Source organism: Camelus ferus, chromosome 8 (assembly GCF_009834535.1).
Source record: "Camelus ferus isolate YT-003-E chromosome 8, BCGSAC_Cfer_1.0, whole genome shotgun sequence".
NCBI lineage: Eukaryota > Metazoa > Chordata > Mammalia > Artiodactyla > Camelidae > Camelus > Camelus ferus.
The window spans coordinates 72,794,374-72,810,920 of NC_045703.1; the positions used below are offsets into that span (position 1 = coordinate 72,794,374).

General features: G+C 53.6%; 2 long non-coding RNA genes across 3 annotated transcripts; both read right to left on the minus strand.

The window, feature by feature from the left end:
* Nucleotides 1-1,431: 1,431 nt before the first annotated feature.
* On the minus strand, nucleotides 1,432-7,325 carry LOC116665495. Its single transcript, XR_004322146.1, has 3 exons — nucleotides 4,792-7,325; nucleotides 4,006-4,212; nucleotides 1,432-3,912 (listed from the first exon to the last, which is right to left on the minus strand). It is a non-coding gene; the product is annotated as an uncharacterized LOC116665495 (long non-coding RNA).
* A 5,396-nt stretch (nucleotides 7,326-12,721) lies between these two features.
* On the minus strand, nucleotides 12,722-16,250 carry LOC116665497. Of its 2 annotated transcripts, XR_004322152.1 has the most exons (4): nucleotides 16,182-16,250; nucleotides 14,242-14,429; nucleotides 13,775-13,811; nucleotides 12,722-13,664 (listed from the first exon to the last, which is right to left on the minus strand). It is a non-coding gene; the product is annotated as an uncharacterized LOC116665497 (long non-coding RNA). The 2 variants fall into 2 exon arrangements; XR_004322151.1 differs by lacking the exon at nucleotides 16,182-16,250 and having other exon boundaries at nucleotides 14,242-15,721.
* Nucleotides 16,251-16,547: the final 297 nt, after the last annotated feature.

Consider the following 16,547-nt stretch of genomic DNA (forward strand, 5'->3'; position numbering starts at 1 on the left):
GCGCCAACCGCCCACACAGCTGAAAATTTGAGTGTAAGTTTGCAGTCAGGCGGGCTGGCTGGGTCCCTCTGGGGGAGTCTCATAACTGACTCTCTGATTATCCTGATTCTTCTCCGGAGGACAAGGCATCTCCCAGACAGCGTGCAGGGCGCCTGCACTGTAACGGGCACGTGTCACCAGGGGGCTTCTCTCCTCTCGCCTAGACCCAGGCAGTGGAGGCAGGGAGGCATCAGGACACAGGGCCTGCCAGCGGCTCCCCTGAGCTATGCAGCCAGCAGTGCAGAAGGCCTGGGTCCCCAGAGGGAGGAGAGCAGAGGCGATCAGAGGATGAGGCAGGTGTGCAGCCCCACGGGGTCAGGGGCCACGGCTCCCCCAGAGCCCTGTCTGCCACCCCTCCCCCCAAGACTCTCTGGAGGGTGGCTGGGCTCTTTGTCCCCAGCAGCGTCAGGCCTGCAGGACCCTCGGCCCCGGGCCTCTCCTCTGCTGCGCAGTTAGACCCAGAAACGTGTCTCCAGCGTCAGTGCCCGGCCACGAGGGGCACCCGGGCTGGTCTGCTGAAACCTCATGCTTCAGGTTACTTATAGGTTCTAATCACAGCCTTAAATAACAGAGGCAATTGTCACATGTCACAGTTATTTGAAGCCACCGAAATGTTCTCTCAGCATCTTTTCTATTTGCATCTGGGCCTTCAGACGCTTCGAAGCTGGAGTCCCGCGCGGTGTCCCTCTGGGCGGGGAGGGGCCCTTGGTCCTCACCTCCCTCATCTCCCTGCAGCCGGCTGCCCTGCCCTGGGGCCACCCCTGCTCACCCCAGCCCTCTCCTCCGGCAGCCTCACCGTCCCCGAACCCATAAAACATCACATGACACAATCAAAATGACTCTAGCAGTCCTCTAGTGTAAATGCTCTTTTTCACCAAATGCACTGTGGGATTCTTTTTCTTTTTCTTTTTCCTTTTCACCGAGATGATTCTTTAATTCAATAGAATAGAATAGAGTTGATTTAATTTTAAATGTTAGACAATTTTATGTTATGCATATTTTAGCTACAATTTTTTTAAAAAGATTTTATTTAGAAAAGTATCAGGAAAAGTAGAAAGCCATTGCCAAGGAATCTAGCTTTTTTTTTGCGTGTATTTGTAGCATATTCTTTTTTTTTTAATTAAAGTACAGTCAGTTTACAATGTTGAGTCAATTTCTTGTGTACAGCATAATGTTTCAGTCATATATATACATACATATACTCGTTTTCATATTCTTTTTCATTAAAGGTTATTACAAGATACTGAACATAGTTTCCTGTGCTTTACAGAAGAAACCTGTTTTTTATCTGTTTTTACATATAGTAAATATTTGCAAATCTTGAACTCCCTAATGTACCCCTTCCCACCCCTTTTCCCCCCAGTATCCACAAGTGGAATTATTTTCTGATTCTAGAAGTACCCCATGCCATCAGTGACCGAAACAGAAACAGTTCACGTGCTGAGGATTTTTTTATTTGAATTTTTTAGCAATACTTGCACACAGGTCAACACTGAGACCAGCAAAAGGCCACAGGGCAGAGTCTCTCCCACCTCATCCCCCGACACCCAGTTTCCTTCTGAAGAGGCACCAATGGAAACAGCTTCTTAGCTGTCTTTCCAGAGACATCTTGGCATCTTTAACCACATACACATGCATAAGATTTTAAAGGAGGAAGTGGAAACTGCCACAGCCTCCCTGTGGCGACCCGCAGCGTGTGTGCTGGCGGGGATCGAGGACAGCGCCTCCCCGCACACGGACCGCCCTGACTTCTAACTCTTCTCCATTTTCCATCAAAGACTCTGAAGTCCTGAATCAAGTCACCAGCCGGTGAGTGGAATCGTCACGACTCAATCCAACCTAATTTTTCTAATTTTCAACTTCCTTTACTCAAATATGAGAGCTCACTATTTTACATTTTTTTCCACTTGCTTTGAAGGGCCGTGTTGCACACTGCCTCTTTGACAACACGTTCAAACTTCAGAGCGGTCCCCTCCGGTTAGCAGACGTCTGCCTGCTGTCTTTTCTTTCCTTGTTCTCCAACTCGAATGTCCTGGGGTTGGTCCCAAAGTGTGCGGCTTCACAGACCCCGTAAAACAGTATCGCTTGCTTCCAGGTGACTGAAAACAGAAGAGAATTCTAAACTCCACCCAGGAGAAGGCTAAAGGGCACGTGCTCAAAGGGAAAGGGCACGTGTGTGTGTGTCGGGGAAGACGCACCCACCACGCCCACCAGCAGCAAAAGGGTGACTCAGAATCGTGAAAACGAGCCAAAGAAACGCGCGACGGTCTCCTTCAGAGACACGGGACCGTACCCGTCAGGGGCGCGCAGCACATACAGACAGCTGAGCAGAAATGCTGAAAAGAAGTGCTTCTCCCAGAAGAGCAGGGGGGAGGGGCCGGGGCGGCGTCACGGGGAACAGAGGACGTGGCTTTGCCAGAACCGGACAGGCTGAGCAGTCGCTTTTATGTGGCTCTTTTATGTGGCCCTGCAGACAGCCAGGGCGAGCGGTTCCTGCTGACCTGCCAGGAACAGATGACATCGCCCCTGGTTGATCTGCACACGTGACAGGCTTCAGGGTCACTGTCTTATCAGAGCCACGGAGAGTTTTTCGTTTTGCTTAATTTTCATTTTGCAGCTGACTTGTGCGTGAAAGGCCACGACCGTAGGCCTGTGGTCCTGCCCCAGGCTCTTCTGTGATCACTGCCGTGAAGGCCACTCTGTCTTTCAGGGACAGGACATGAGGCTGCAGTGCTCCTATCTGCCTGGGCTGCGTTCTGTCAGCCTCCAACGGTGACCCCAGCATTCGGAGAGATTTCCCATCTAAACCCACCCCCGCACCTCCTGGCTCTGGGTTCCTCTCCCAGTGATGGGGCTTAGCTTCTCCTTGGGGGCGGGGGAGGAAGGGTTAGATCAATGAACCCAACTGCTTTGGACATGTTTTGGCAAATTTGAATACTTTGTTGTATAAGAAGCTGCACTTTCCTTTGTTGTTCTTGTAGCTCAGAAACTCAGATTTTAAAGCCATTAGGCATCCCAGTGTCAGTGACACCACCTGTGTGGCAGGAGAGACCCTTCAGGACCTTGGAAAAGCCTGCTTATCATTTAACAGAATTATTTGGTGTCCTTTCCCCCGACTGCTCTGGAAGAGACAACACGCCAAAGACACACCAGATGTGGGGGCCTGGTGACAAGCCCAGTGCTCACTGTGTATGAGTCAGTTGAAAGTTGAGTTTGGGGATAGACCATTGTCCTAGCTGGGGCAGGTCTCAGGCCTTTCTGCAAAATCCTAGGAAACCCAGTCCTTACAGTTCTTCAGATGTAAGGGTAGCAAAAAATGTCCTAAGATGAAGATCTCCGCCAATGAAATGATAACTCAGATGCTCAGATCTTCCTCTCCACACAAAACCATCTCCAGCTCTGCCCAGGCTGCCAACACCTTTGTTGGTCAATGTACTGCTAAGTTACTGGTGCAACGGGCTGTACAGCAAAGGACCCAAAGCCCAGGGTCGTGGCCCCTGGCATCCCGCCCCTGCTCCCGGGGGACTGCTGCCCAGCTGGTCCACGCGGGCTTGGTGAGGGGCTCTGCTGAGCCGAAGTCCGCCTGGTCTTAGGTACAGACTGCAGGTTGTGTTTGGGTTGCTCCAAATATCCCTCATCCTCCTGAGACCATGTTCTCACCATCAGTGGCAGAAACAGCAGAGCCAAGCCAGACACACAGCACACTTAAAGCTTCTGATTACACCGTGTCCACTCACATTCCATTGGCCAAGGCGAGTCACAGACCTAACTCGAAGCCGGTAGGAGGGGCTTATATCCCGCTGGGCAAGACTCTGACTCGTCACAGGGGTTGGTCACAGGTCCTTCACTGGTTATTGAATGGCAAACATTTGACTACAGTGCAAGATGATTACAAAATAAAATTACAGATCTGGCAGGAGGTGTCACCCACGAACTCAATGAATGTAACGCAGAAGAAATACTGACTCTCACACAGACACCAGCCCGTGAAGGCCACCTTCAGCCGGAACTCGAGGGGAAGCAGGGCAGATGGTGACACGGCCACAGCTCACGAGAGAACCGTCCAATCCTCCAAGACGGTCCTTTGGGAAAACGCATCTACACATTCGCCAGAATTACCTTCTTTACGATCAAGCCTCCAAACGTGAAGGGAAGGATCTGCCACCTAAAATTCTGTTGAGAAGAATTATACCAGAAACCCCCCACAATATTCGATTCCTTCTCCTTTTTAATAAGTATTTGGCAGAATTGCAATGAAAATCTAAGTTCTGCTAAGTATGTAACAAAATAAATTTATTTGCATACTTTCCAGTTTTATTTTTCAGTAACTGTCCCAAACCAAAACTGTTTATGCCATTTATTTTGAATTTTTGGTGCCCATTTTTTTAAATTGAAGTTAAGTCGATTTACAATATTGTGCTAGTTTCTGGTGTACAGCATAGTGATTCAGTTTTACATTTATATTCCTTTTCATATTCTTTTTCAATATAGGCTATTACAAGGTATTGAATATAGTTTCCTGTGCTGCACAGCAGGACCTTATCTATTTTATATATAGTAGTATGTTTCTGTTAATCCCAGACTCCTAAGTTATCCCTCTCCCCAACCCTGCTTTTCCCGGTGGTAACCATAAGTTTGTTTTCTGTCAGTGAGTCTATTTGTGTTTTGTAAATAAGTTCATTTGTATCATTTTTGGGGGGTTCCACACACAAGTGATATCACACGGTATCTGTCTGTCTCTGCCTGACTTACTTGACTCATGCGATCGCCTCCAGCTCCGTCCGCGTGGCAGCAGAGGGCACGATCTCATTCTTTTTTATGGCTGAGTTGTTGCTGCTCACTTTTGACAAATTCACAGTACGTGGATCACGAGGACTTTCTGAACAGAGATTCGGGGTCTAGTCTCTGGGACAGGGAGCCTGGGTCCAGTCTCAGTGTGTGGGACAGACGTGTGACTTTGGGAGTGTCACTTACCCTCTGTGGCTGAGCGTCCTCAGCCCCTCCCTGAGGAGACCCGTGAGATGACGCGGCCAAAGCAGACAGCACCAGCTCGCGGGAGCACCAGGAAGCAGCAGTGTCATCAAGATGACTCGCTCGCCTGTTTCTGCAGCTAAACCTGTATGTGTGCTGTTTATCATCTCACTTCATTTTATTATTTTAGCTTGTCTAGTTGTAGTAAATTCCATACAGTTAAATTAAGCAAATGCACTGAACTAAAACAGTGCACATTTTGGGTGATATTCTCACCTGTGTTTCTGGAATCTACTCTGTATTACGTAAGCAGAGGAGGATGAAAACTCAGAACAAATATAATGTTTATGGAAAAATTAACATGTCCTGAAGGGATATAATTAACCACACTCAAACAGTTCCTGTGCAGCTGGGTGTAAAACTCATGTGTCTGGTGATAATTTAAGAAGCAGAAAGTTATATAAAAGACAAATCGAGGTGGTGGGACTCCCATCTACAGATCCATGGGAAGTGCTCCTCCCACCCTTTCTGCTCTTGGTCGTCTTGCTGCTGCCTCGGCCTGTGAACAGCAGACGAGTTGTGGGCAAACAGAAAGTAAAGGAAGGAGGGAAGGAGGGGGGGAGGGAGAAGAGGGGAGCTCACTGCTTCTTAAAACTTGTTATTGCAAAGACAACGAGATGTAGTCTGGAGTTTTCAGCATTTGAAATCAAATTAGTCAAAGGCAGAAGCTAGTTATTAGAGCAGGTGATTGTCAACACTTCTCTGGGAGAGAAAGGCTGTTTGGACGTCGGGCAGCGTGAACAGCCAGGAAGGCACGGACGCTGTATCTGAACACAGGCTATAAAATGCCTAGTAGAACCCTGCGTCCTGAGAGACAGCCCGTTCCCTGGGTGGGGTGGGGGGGCAGCCTGACCAGAGCCACAGAGATAGGAAAGCACCGTGCGCGTGCACGCGCCTGTGCGTGTCGCGATGCAAGTGATCGGTGCTGCCGACACGTGTGACACTAGAAGGGAGGGATGGGGAATGCGATGGAGGGGAGAGGGCAGGGTGGAGCCGCGGGGCTCCGCACACGTCCCACGGGCTGAGTTGCATCACTGAGGCCAGGGCTGAAGGCGGGTGAGGACCAGCCCCTCCACACGGGTGAGACCTGCCTTGCCCTCCCCTGAGCTCCACGTGCACACATGCATGTTGCACAGGCGCCCGGCGTCCGGCACACAGCACAGACGTTCACACAACCACAGGTAAACCAGCGCCTACGAGGTCCCCGGGGAGGGGCAGTGGGGACACAGCGCATCAGACCCCTCGCCGCGGCGGGGGCGTGGACGCAGAGTCGGGTGGGAAGATCAGGAGGGGGTCTCACGGTGGCCAGCACGGCCACCAGCGTGAAAGTGGAAGCGCCCCCACCCCCCACCCGTCACCCACTCTGGGAAAACAGGACGCACCTTGTGCCAACCTGCAGCCCAGAGGAAGCAGGAACCGCCTCGAGCAGCGCGGACGTGGAAGAAAGGCCGCCTGCCCTGTCGGGGCACCCGGGGCTGGACGGAGCCGATAAGAAGTAAGACGGCGACTGGGCCAGCCAGACCCAGAAGAGGGGAAGGGGTGAGGTGCGGCCCAGACAGCTCGGGGCAGGCCCCGTCCGGACGGACAAAGCTCCAGGAACAGGAGGAAACCGGACCAGGGCCTCCCGGCTTCAGAGGACTGAGTGCATCCGGCCAGAGAGCGGTGGGAGGGCCATGACCGTGTGTCGGGAAGGAGAGGAATGTGGTAACAGGACGACGGGTGGTGTGAGGTTGCCGGGGCTTGGGTTTGGGGGCCTGTACATCGGGGTGCAGGAGGCAGTGTGGCCAGCGGATGCTGTGCACACAGGGGAGGTCACGATGAGAGTGCCAGGTGGTGACTCTGAGCAAAGGCACACCTGCATGTTGTTCTGGGGATCGTGGTGTCCCGGGACAAGGACCTGTCATCCCTCCGCTCGCTCCTTGACCTCAGAGATGCCTCTGGCTGCTGATTCTTTGCTTCCTGTCTGATTCCTCTTCCTCCTCCTGAGCAGGAAATGCTAGGTTTCCTCAGGCCTCTTCCTCCCAGTCCTTCTCCTCTCATCCTACAGTCTCCCTGGGACCATGACTCCAGGAGGCCTTTAAATAAAGATGACTTTCAAAGTCTCACTTCCAGCCCGCACCTCTTTGACGGGCTCGGGGTGGATCTGCGTCTCTGGCTGCAGTCCAGCATTTCCATCTGGGTGTCGTAACTCAGCTTCAAGGGTAAACAAGCAAACTTCACCCCCCCCTCGGAGACCATCCTCCAGGGCTCTCCGCATTGGTCCGCGGCAGCGCCGCGGAGGAGCTTCCGCAAGCCAGCCCAGGACAGTTCCCACAGCCTCGTGCCCAGTCCGTCTTCCACGTGTGTTTCCCTCCTGAATATCTCTGGAATTCACCCATCTCTCCCCACTTGCATTATTACCGCTCTTGTCCATCTGGCGCCCTCAGGGTCGCCGACTCACCCTCCTGGCTGCTCAGTGCACCGCGTTGGGCCCTCTGAGCCACCCGGGGGGCTGCTGCCAGAGTGGCCTTAGGGGAGAGTCGCTCCTCGCCTCCCCCACATCGCTCCAGGCCCGTCCAAACAGCGACCCAGATGCCCAGCCACACTTGGGGCTGTGATCTGCTTGGCCCACAGGACTCCTTTCTTTTGAGGGGTGGTAATTAGGTTTTATTTATTTATGTGTTTATTTGTTTATGAATGGAGGCACTGGGGATTGCACCTGAGACCTCGTGCCTGCTAAGCACGTGCTCTACCCCTGAGCTCTACGCTCCTGCTGCCCCCCGGATTCTTTCAAGTTAGGCACACATTCAGGCAAACTCATCACAAGATGATTTCATCTAAAATCTGGGACTTTGGGGAAATTCTCAAGGAGGTAGAATTCTTCTTCCCCGCTGGCCAAGAAAACCAAACCTGTACCCAGACGGCCATCTTGGAACCAGCCGGCTTCCTTCCGCCCTCATCGGGAGGGAGAGGCCACCTGACCCCAGAGAGAGCCCTGAGGGGACGGGGCCAGTTAGACACAGACGGGCCATGTTCTCTACAGCACAGACGGAACCTTTGCTACGTGAATTTTGTTTTGTGACATGAACGAACACGGTCACCGCCTTTGATTTCCTAGGCCAGTTTGATGCAGGTTTTCTGTAAAACAGCAAACGCATCTAGTTGTTGTAGTGAACATGTCACAACCCTCTCGGCAGAGATGCCTCAGTGGCATCTTGTGACTCCTTGCTCTTCACATGAAACCCGAGCCCCTCGCCTGACCCCCAAGGCGCTGGCTGGTCTGGCCCTGTCTCCTGCAGCCCCCTGCGGCCTGGCCTCCCCTGCACGGGCCCCCTCTCAGGCCCCTGTCCTGCCCCTTCAGCAGGACACCGTCACACTCAGTTCTTCGTCTGGGAGAAGACGTCACCGTCACGCCCCACCCCCCACTCACTTGTCTGGCTCCAGGGAGGAGGGCAAAGTCAGATTCCTGCCACATGCTTTCACAGACTCGGGGTCCTTTCCTTCAGAACACTTTCCACAGTTGCTAAGTCAGCCTTGTTCAGGGTGGTTATTTGATTGTCTGCCCCCAACTCCAGCCGGCAAAGCGGGGAGGGGGGTGACTGAGGTTCTCTGTTTCTGCTCACAACTGTCTCCCTAGCACCTACTACAGTGGTACGTATTTGGTGCTGAAAAATGTCTCCTGGGTGGATGGATGGACAGACCAACGATGGATGGATGAACGGTCAACTAACTCTGGAGGCAGGAGTTGGAGACAAGCGCAGTGAGAAGTTTCTGGCTTGCATTTCCCAGTGGAGATGGTGCCTTGAACTGAGATCAGGAGGGAAAGCCGGGCGAGGAGGCGGCGTTACTGTTTAATAGTGTTACTACGTCAGTAGCGGGGGTGGGGGGACACCCCGTGAAGTGGAAGGTTGGTTCCCTCCCTCACTTGGGGACATGCTGTTTTATCCCTCACTGTCAGGGAAGAAACACTCAGACAACTTCAACCAGCCATCGTCTTTGTCCCACAAGAGCCACGTCTCCCTCAGTCCACTTCCTGGTCCCCTGAGCCCCGGCCCTGCGTCCTGCCCCTGCTGCGGGCCGCCCCAGCCCTGCACACTCAGTCCTGCCCAGCACGGAGGCTCCTGTCCTCCCCACACAGAGCACGCTCTCTAAGACCCAGACAAGAAGTGTCTCCAATTGCATTTAATAAAAATCATGTGAAAATCTAGCATGTTCACCAAACAAATCTCAAAAAACAGTGTTTTTTGACCAAGAGGAAAAGGACAAACTGCAAATCTGGGCGTTGATAAAGTTGAGGCGAACCCCACAGAGCTGGAGGTGGGATGTAGCACAGCGTTACGGTGAAATTTGAAATTAAAATACCAAGATTTAATTATGGTCTCTGGTGTTTACCCTGTAACCTTAAGTTAGTTTTGATTTCCCTTGGCCGTATCTTTGCAGTCTATTATTTCTGATTATTCAAAAACAGGTGCTTGCAAAGACATTACTTCACATATTCCGTACAATAGGAACATCGTTTGTTTTATGTGAACTTTCCCATTCTATTAATACTGAGCTTTTTCCTGTGGGATTGTCATCTTGTTTATGATTGCTTTTTAAAATACGGAACACGTGTAAAATATTGGCCGCTGCACCATTATGTTTAAAGACAGTTCACACGCATGCTCTCCGGTCGCAGGCAGAGAGGGTAGGGGTCTCGGACACATCAAAAGACGAGTGGGCGTGGGAAAGCAGGGCGCGGCGCTCCCAGATAACCCAGTTCCTAGGACTAACTGTCGTCAGCGCCGCTGCACTGGGCTCGCGAAGACTGGGCCTCAGTTCATCTTAGTAAGCTCCCCTTGGCCGCCAGGCGTTGAAACCGAGGGAAACAAGCCCCCGTGAAGAGTGACACGTGCGACGAGACCGCGTGGCGGGAGGCGGGCGGCTCCGCGGGGCGACTGCGGGGCCCACTGGGCGCGGCCGAGCCGTGGGCACGCGCGCGGGACGAGGGGGCGCGGCCTCACACGACTGCAGGTCCGAGCGGGGCAGGACCCTCCTGGCAACGGGCCGGTCGGGGGGGGCGACGGTGCCGCTGAGCACGCGACCTCCGGGGGAGGCCGCCGCTCTCCCAGACCCCCCGGCGCGAGGCGGGCGGGCGGGACCCGCCGTGGGCGGCGAGGGGGCGCCCCCGGGACAGTGATCACGACACAGCGCGTGCGCGGGAGGCCCCGTCCCCGCCACCCCGAGCCCGGCACGCCTGTCCCCGGTGCGCACGCCGCGCCCGCGCCCTGGGATTCCGGCTCCGCTGGAGACCTTGGCTCCGTGTGGGCCGGTCCGCTCCTTGCTCCCCTGAGCTGAGCCTCCCGGGATGCAGGATCCAGGGGGCAAGCCGGCCGCGGTGTGCGTGCGCCCACGCGCATACCCACACGTGCACGTACTTCTCTGTGCCTGTGGGTGATGTATGTAAGCCAGCGTGTGCGCGATTGCGTGTACACACGTATGTGCGTGTAAGTGCACGTGTGTGTACACACTGCTCTTCACGCCAATTTGTGCTGAACTTTATTCACCTGTTCAGCACAAAGCCAAGTGGCAATGCCTGTGTGTTCCCAACAGCCTGGATTTCGAAACAGATCGTAAATTCTCACGGAGTCAAAGGCCACTGTGGCCGCCTGCCACCTCTCCAGTCACAAGCAGGGCGGCAAGTTCGAAGGGCAGAGAAGGCAGAGGCTTGGAAAAACCGTGTGGGCTCCACACACACCCAGAGGTCATGAACAGCCCGCCAGTCAGTGAATTCAGGTTGTGTGGAAAGAGAAATATTCAAATTCCTTTCTGATTTTCTGAGTTCTGTAGAATTTGATGAAAGATGAAAGCAAACGGGAGAGGGGTTGGGCCTAATATGAGTATTAATTAAATGAGCTGAGCAATTCTCCCTGGTTCCCAAGGCCCCCAGGTGAACCCATCTTCTCTGTAAATTTCAAGAGTGCCTCTTTAAAAAAAAATGCTATTGAAGTGCAATCAGTTTATAACGTTGTGTCGATTTCCAGCGCACAGCACAGTACTTCAGTCATACGTGTACATACGTGTATTTGTTTTCACATTCTTTTTCATTACAGGTTACTAGAAAGCATTGAATATAGTTCCCTTTGCTGTTCAGTAGAAACTTGTTGTTTATTATATATATACTAGTTAGTATCTGCTCTTATTTTAAATCAGGAGTTAAATTAGGAAGGGAATGGTATGGTAAATCTCTTTCTGATTGTCCCAAACCCATCCCAAAAGTCCTGTGGGCCCCCAAGACACTCCCAGGTCATCCCACATTCGTCTTTCATCTCCCTAAATCGGGGGCAGAGATGAACTGAACATCCTGACATGCCGGCAAGTTCACACGAGGCCAGAAAATTCCAAGATTTCTTTCTCTTGAGGCAGCCTTAAACTTACCAGGGAATGATAGAGCTCAGTACCCTAGGCTGGCCACCCACAGCCCCACTCCTGGACACACCGCAGCGATGCCGCACCAGCTCACACAGCAACTGCTGCCCTGAGGGGACTGTTCAAACTACTTGTTAACCACAGCCGCAATGAAAGAACATTGCTCCAGCCCTGACCACGGTGCACAAAGCTAAAAACAGGCAGCACTGCCACGGTCAGGAGGGCGGGGGCCGAGAGAGGTTTCACTTCAATCAGCATAACTTGTACAAAGCGAGAAGGAGAAACATTTAAGAGCAGATCACATATCAGATTGAATGGTGATTAATCCATTGAGGAAACAGCAGAGAAGCAGCACCACAGGCCCGCTGCAGACACAAAGGTTTGGGAAGAATCACCTGAAGCATCGGAGAGAATCAGCTGACTTACAATGAAGAGTGCTGTGCATTCAGCATCGGTTTTAAGCTGTGTGCTTCACATCCTTTCTATCAGAAAGACTTCACACACAGACACACACACTCACAGACACACACACACACACACACACTTCTGGGGAGAACCAGTTGTTAGACACTTGCTAGCACTCCCGGCCCCACCCCAAGCCCTCCCTCCCACATACTCTTCCCTAATCTTAAAAATAAATTTCCTGGCATCAGAGCAGGGACTAATCCCATCCAAGTTTCGAGGATCTTGAGTGAAGGAGCCATTGTCTTGCCTTGGAAATCTTCCAGAGACAGAAACATACCTATTTCACTTTGTTCAACTTGCACCTAGGGCTGAGAGGGGCGCTGGCTGCCAGCTGCAATGCTTTATTAACATTTCAGAAACAGCATTATTTCTGCGATTCGTTGATGTATGAGTTTATAGAAAGTGACTTTAAAGCGATAACCAGTTTTGCTTCTTCAATCAGATTCCGTACCTTTTACATCCGTGCAATGCTGTCTTTTGAAACAGTTCCCTCAGGAAGCCCCTCACTGACACCAGTCTTGTTTCCAGAGCTTGAAGCACTTTTGGAATCCCCCTTTGGACCTGACTTCAGGACAGCGTGTGACACACCTAAGTAACCCAATCTTATTTCTGCATTTTTCACCAAAAAGCATGTTATCCGGCCTTATCACTCACTCTGTTTACCCCAAAAGTTCCAAACAGAAGTATCTGCCTGGTTGTACAAGGAAAATCCAATTTGAGAGTTAAAAAACTTGACACTGTGGAGCAGGGTGGCATAAAATTAGAAAAATATTTTATACCTAAGACATGTTGTCCAGGCCACAGAGCCAAAATAAAGCAAATCCTGGAGGAAAGTCCCCCAGAATTCCCAGGACTTTTTGAGCTACATTCTCATTCCCAGGGCTCCTGGGTGGTCTGGGAGGCGCTGCTGGGGACGTCAGACTGGCATCATGGTCTCCGAGTCGTTCTCAGCTGGAGCAAGCGGGGAGCCCCGGGGCCGGCTCTCCTGCGGGTGCCCGGCCTCCTCCAGGAGTCCCGGGAGCAGGCGGGGGTGGGCGCTTTCGCAGCCCCCGTCATTCAGCTCTCTGAGGGTTGCTACTGCATCTCCTGTGTGACTCCAGACGCCAGCCCGGGTTTCAGAGAAAGGTTCTCCCTGCTCCATCCTCGGAAAAAGAGCCGTCCCCAGCCGGGCAGAGAGACCCCGCCAGGCTGCGGGCCTGAGCGACTTCATTCGGTAACCCTCCCTCCCCAGAGACGGAGCTCCGAGCCGCGAGCAGACACGCTTGGCGTCCTTGGTCAGAGCGTGGACGGGATGGAGCCCTCACTGACCCCAACAAGAGAGTCCTTGTGAGTCAGGGAGGTCAGGGCAGCCCTGGCCTGGCGTGTCCTCCACCTGCCTGTATTACACCCGCCAGGCCCGACCGAGCCCAGAGCCGAGGTGAAGCCGGACACCCCCCCGCTTGCCCTTGAGCTCTTGACCCCAAGACGCCGGGAGGAGGGCACTTGCCCCGCACACTTGGTGCCAGGCTCCCTTCAGGCTTCCCAGCCCTTGCCTGTGCCCCCCGGACGGGGCGTGACTCCTGGGACCACTGGCGGGGCACCGACACGGGCCACTCGGACATGCAGGGCAGGGAGAGAGGCTTGCAAGCTGTAAAGTACCTTCAAGTACACGAAAGCCGAGAAATCGTTCCACCTCAGTGGGGAGTTCATGGAAACTCCGAACAACCGTGCCCGGAGGGGAAAAGAGACTGCAAGGTGCCGCACTGAAAGTACACCCAAACGAAACGCAGAGTTAGGGTACAGTTGTACAGAAACAGGCCGTCTGTGTGAGCTGAGAACTCACGTGGTGAGGGTGACATTTTCAAATCACTACCTGCTTCGTGGATGGTCTACTGGGACTGAATGACAACCTTTGAGGTTAGGATGAAAAAAAAATCATGTTAGAGCAATTAATAAAATTGAAAGTCACAGTATTTACGTGGCACCGAGTGTGTGTTGAGAAATTTCTAAATCTTAGAGATTTTGATAAACAAGGGACACGCAGTCTGGTTGGACCTGGATGCTAACGTCACAGGAGCCACCTAAACCACCTGATGGGGGCGCTGTCAGCGTGCCACCGGGCCGGACTTAGCTCTGTGCCGCTGCCCTACTTCAGCTCCCAGCCCTGGACCAGGGAGTGGGAGACGGGCCGGGTGGTCACGCGGAATGTCCAGGGCTGTTGTCACTCAGTCTACGAGCAGCTCGTGTGCCGGCCTGAATCCCGGGGACCTGCCTCATCTAAACCTGTATTTTTAAACTGGGGTTTCCTTCTCCTTCTGTGACTTATCATTTAAAATATACCTGTTATGTTAGTCATTCTGGCTGCCTTAACAGAGAGCCGCAGATGGCGCAGCTGCGACAACAGGCACTTTCTCTCAGTCGGAAGGCTGGGTGTCCGCGACCAGGGCACCAGCAGTTTGGTGCCTGGTCAGGGCTCTCCCCCCGGCTTTAGAGGGCCGCCGTCTTCCTGTGTCCTCCACGACCTCTCCCTGTATGCCGAGAGAGAGAAAGAGAGAGAGAGAGAGACTCTCTGGTGTTTCTTCCTGTGAGGACACTCATCCTGTTGGACCAGGGCCCCACCCGGATGACCTCATTTAACCTCCGTCTCTGCCTCAGAAACCCCATCAGCAGTGCAGCCACTGTGGGGGCTGGGGCTTCGACATACGCGTATGAATCCGGGCGGCCCACCAACCTCCGGTCCATCACACCGGTGCAAAATAAGTAGATGGAGTAAATGGCATATTTCCTTTTGCAGAATGAGTCATTCGTTTAAAATCCTGAGTTAAAGAATGCGTCCTAAGATGCCAGGCCAGGGGACCCTCCTAATGGTTAACTTAGACGCCCACAGTGTGTCCTCTTCTCACAAAGTTGTCTCAACAACACCTTTCTCTCTGGGTGTGTTATAAATTACAGTAGGAGTTACAGCTGTCCACGGCTTCACAGCTCTACAAGGGGTACGTTCGTGTGTCTTGACTAGTTTAAAGCTTAAAGGAATCCGATGGACTTTGTTTCTCCGTTTTCTCAGGGGGAAACTGAGACTGCAAGTGTGTCTCTCCAGAAGTCCCACTCCTCAGCGCTGGGGCTGGGACCCAAGTCCAGGGCTCTGAACCCCACGCTGTCCTGCCCTGAGCGGCCACCACATTCATCAGGCATGTCCAGAGACACTGAGATTCCTCGTGAAGAGGTGACTGCGCTCACTCAGAGGAGAACGCTCCAAATCTGTATCTGGTCTCGGGAAACAAAGGGCCTGGTTCTTCGGGAGACGTTTGCGCGGCTCTGATCTGAATAGGGAGTGAACGGAGAGCCCGCAGCGGGCGGGACGGCGGCCGGCCCCCACCCCAGCCAGGTGCCCCTGGGTGGCCTGCGTTCCCAGGGACTGGCTCGTGGTTTCATGATGAACAAGAGGCCCTTTCACAAACGGCTGCTTGCAGACTCCACCTTCCGACCATATCCCCAGAGGCTGAGACAGCAGAGCTCCGACAACAGGACAGAGTGGCCGACAACAGGGTTTCTTTGGCCACTTCTGGGGCCAGGGCTGTGAGGCCCATCCCGGTCCACGGTGGCCTCTGTGCGTACTGTCGGCCACTGCTGCGGGTGCCCGCCCGGCCCAGGCCGTCCTGCCTGCTTGGTGGCCCCATGGCTGCTCAGTCCCCCTCTGTCTCCCGAGTAGGGTCACTAGGAGCGCCTTCCAGTCTCTCACTCCCCCACCGTCTCCTGGGCGACTCGTCCACACCACCCGCCTCCAGTCTGATTTCACCCCATCAAAGCCTCTGGCTATACCTTTCTCACGCCCCCCACATGGCCGCCCTCAGCAGAACCCCTCGCTCTCAGCTCTGGAATTCTAACCTCACCCCCAGCAGGCCCCCCACCACCTGCCCCCTCTCAGCACCTCCACAACCCACCTGCTCAGGCAGAGAGGCAGGGTCACACTCCACCTCCATTCCACACCCAACCCTGTACCCTGACCTCCACTCCTACAGCCACCCTGTTTTCCTGCCCGGCCACATTCAGCACCCACGCGCTGGCTGTGGTCCAGACAGTTCCCGCCTGACCAGCAAGTGACACTTCCCCCTCCGGCTCTTCCCGGACGACGTGCTCACCCTATGGGAGCCAGAGATTTGAGATGCAAATCAGATGTCATCATCCCCGGGGCGTGAACTGTTCAGGGGTTCCCACCTCACTTGGAATAGACGGGGCAGCCGCTCATCTCCCTCCACACCCCGCACCCCCGCCCCACTCACCTCCCTTGGGCGGCCATGTGTTCTCCGTGGAGCAGAACGAGCCGGTCCAACCTCGTGCCGTGGTTCCTACCTCCTGAGAGTCTCTTGCCCCGACGCCCACATCCTGGTCCTTATCTGCCTGCATTTGCTCAAAGAGCACCTCCCCACCCACAGCACCCCTCCCCATCACGCTCTGACCTGTTTCTCGGCTGGGTTATCGTAGTCCTGATTCCAGTCTGGGCTGACATCAGTCACCTCGTTCCTCGTCCGCCCTCCCGCTAGGATTCGGTCCTATGGGAACAGGAATCTGGTGCAGCTGTGGTCCCTGCAGGAACCACACAAGTGAATGAGGGGCAGAAATTCCCAGAGATTGCGAATTTCTCGATG